Raw genomic sequence first — 3,533 nt, 5'->3', positions numbered from 1 at the left:
TTCAGATTTGTTCTATTGTATTCAGTGTTTATTAAAATTTTTTTTACCTCATTTAATACACTTCTACATGGGCACCATTAGTTGCATGAAGCAGATCAAGACGGTACTCGATTTCTTGCCATGTTCGCTGTAGCATAACCTCATCAATTGTGGCAATGGCATCAGTAATCTTTTGCTTTAGGTCAGTAATGTTCCGTATCTTTGTTCAATACACGTTTTGTGGCAGTCATAACAAAATTGCTTCTTATATCAGAGTAATAAGGCATTTCAATAGACCATCTTTACCCCCAGGAATTACCAGGTACATCAGCTAGTACATACATGTGTGTGTGTGTGTGTGTGTGTGTGTGTGTGTGTGTGTGTGTGTGTGTGTGTGTGTGTGTGTGTCAACCACTGTATGAGTTTCATAACCCAATTCATTCAACTTCTGCAGGGTCAGTTGTGTGACGTGTGGCCGAGGGCTGTCGTGGAGAAGAATTAGTCCTTTTCTATTGACCAATGCTGGCTGTTGTTGTCGGAGTTTCTAATGCATTTCATCCATTTGCTGACAGTACTTCTCCACCGTAATGGTTTCGCCTGGATCCAAAAAGCTGTGATGGATGAGACAGGCCACAGTCACTATGACCTTTTGGTGCAACTTTGGTTTCGGGAAGTTCTGTGGAGCTTTGTCGGCATCCAACCACTGAGCTGAGTGTCGCCAGTTGCCATAAAGAATCCACTTTTCATTGCAAGTCATAATCTGGTTGAGAAATGGGTCGTTGTTGTTGCGTAAAAGAAGGGAAGACGACACTTCAAAACGGGGGGTTTTTTTTTGGTTGTCATTCAATTCATGCAGCTCCCATTTCTCAAGTATTTTTGTTTTTCCAATCTCTTTCAAGTGGTTGGAAATTGCCGTATACGTTACATCTAATTCTGAAGCAAGCTCTCAAGCAGTTGTGCATGGATTGGCTTCAACTAAGACTCTTAGTTGATCGTCGTCAACATCCGATGGCCGACCACTACACTTATCTTCAGGACACTCGTCACCACTATGAAATTTCTTGAACCATCATTGTGCTGTATGTTCATTAGTGGTTCCTGGGCCAAATGCATCGTTGATATCGCAAGCTGTTTCAACAGCTTTTCGGCCTAGCTTGTGTGCGAATTTGCTTTTTGTCCATGTTGTATTCAACATTCTGGAAAAAATGGCCTAATTATTCAAAAAGAAAAAGAGTAACACGATTACATAGAGCAAAAAAACAAGCATTAAAATGATAAATAAAGTCAAAGTAATTTAATGAAAATTCGTTTGAAAATACATCATTTAAAACCAAAATTTAAAATTCCACAACAACTTTCTTGACAACCTAATATATCTAACTCCAAGATAAATAAGACTACAGCAAATTCAATGATAACATTAAGCACCCGAACAACTAATCATGATAATATTAAATATTATACTTCTGAACAGAAATATAAAAATAAAAATTGCTCATGTAAAAATAAAGAATCATGCCCTTTAGAAGGTAAATGTAGAAGATTTAACGTGATATACAAGTGCATAGTTACATTAACAGATAGTTTAAGTAATATGGTATACATAGGGAGTTCTGGTAATTTTAAGCAAAGATTTTTAGCACACATATATTCCTTTAAACCTAATATCACTAGTAATACTACTTCATTAGCTACCTATATACACAAATTGAAACAAAATAAAGTTAACTATAGATTCAGCTACACCATACACACATAAGTCTAATAGTTGCTATCTCTATACAAAGGAATCACTGTATATTTTACTGTATAGTCAAAAGAACTTAATAAATTGTCAATCAGAAGTGCTTTCAACATGTAGACATAAATTCTATAAAACTTAAATATTATAAAAGATCCAATAAAAATTTACATTAGTATCTATTATTTATCATTTATAGTAACAATTCAAGATAAGAAAATAATTTTAAATAAATTGGTAGATAAAGTAATTAAAATATTTTTGATTATAAACATATTTACACGACATATATTATACATTAAACGATTGATAAATTGGTTTTCTTAGAATTTGAACCTGTAAACATTTAACCTACAATAAATAAACCTTTACAGTTGTAATAATAATAATTAAAGAAAAAAATTTAAAATTTAAATTGGTATCTTCCAGTTATACAATTAAAAATATAATAGCAATACATTGATCACCAAAATCTTTTTTTCTACATCTCAAACATGGAATGCAAGGTCAGGTACCACTTACACAAAATTGTCATGGATTACTGAGATGAACTTACCAAGGATATATATATATATATATATATATATATATATATATATATATATATACAAACTTTAAAATTTTCTTACCAAAGTCTACTTACCTGAATTAAAATCAGTAAATTTCAATTTATTTTTCAAAAATACTCTTTTATATATTTTTCTGATTTTTAAAACAACACTCGATATATTATAAAAACTTTACCTTCTCTATCTCTGACGAGTGGAAGTATTGTCTATCAATGTGTATCAATCATGGATTCCATTATAATGACAAAACTTTCGCGAAACGATCGTAAGATTAATTACCAAACCTTTAAACAGTCATGTTTCATATATTTACATATATTTTTAATACAATACTATTTTAAACACATATATCTTGGTGAGGAATTTTTTTGATATGAAATTTCATGCTATTATTTCAAGATACAGTATATGTATGTATACATATGTATGTATGTGCGCATGCGTGTATGTATGTATATTTGTGTGTGTATATATATGCATGTATATATCATCATCATCATCATCGTCGTTTAACGTCCGCATTATTTAGAAAAGCCAGCAGTTTTATTTGAAAGGTATTTGGTTAGTATTTCTAGCAGATTCTTTGCCTCTTATCCACTCGTCATGTTGTTGTTTAACCACATGTCAGTCCTGATCCAGTAGTCCTATAATCAAAGACGTTGCCGCCATCTTCCCTTTCGCCCCTCACTACACTGTCCAAGGTGTCCTTCCGATTTTGAAGACATTAAGGTATAGTGTTTATATTCTTAGCAAGTCAAACGACCAGGTACAGACTCCCTTGTCACCTGCATCATTGTCGTAGCTATTGTTTGGCCCCAGGTCAACATTTATTGACCAGGTACAGAATTAAAGGTGTTAAAGCGATGACCAACACGTCTCTGTGATGTAGTCTGTCTAACACTATATTAACTTTGTCACATTATGTCCTGTTTTAGTAAGAAGAGAGAGATTTGACAGTTGTTTTGAGAATACTGAGTGACCATGGAGGCGCAATGGCCCAGTGGTTAAGGCAGCGGACTCGCGGTCATAGGATCGTGGTTTCGATTCCCAGACTGGGTGTTGTGAGTGTTTATTGAGTGAAAACACCCAAAGCTCCACGAGGCTCCGGCAGGGAATGGTGGCGAACCCTGCTGTACTCTTTCACCACAACTTTCTCTCACTCTTACTTCCTGTTTCTGTTGTCCCTGTAATTCAAAGGGCCAGCCTTGTCACACTGTGTCATGCTGAATATCCCCGAGAACTAC

Source organism: Octopus bimaculoides, chromosome 26 (genome assembly GCF_046866305.1).
Source record: "Octopus bimaculoides isolate indiv1 chromosome 26, ASM4686630v1, whole genome shotgun sequence".
Classification (NCBI taxonomy): Eukaryota; Metazoa; Mollusca; class Cephalopoda; order Octopoda; family Octopodidae; genus Octopus; species Octopus bimaculoides.
Note: the sequence above shows the minus strand (reverse complement) of the source record.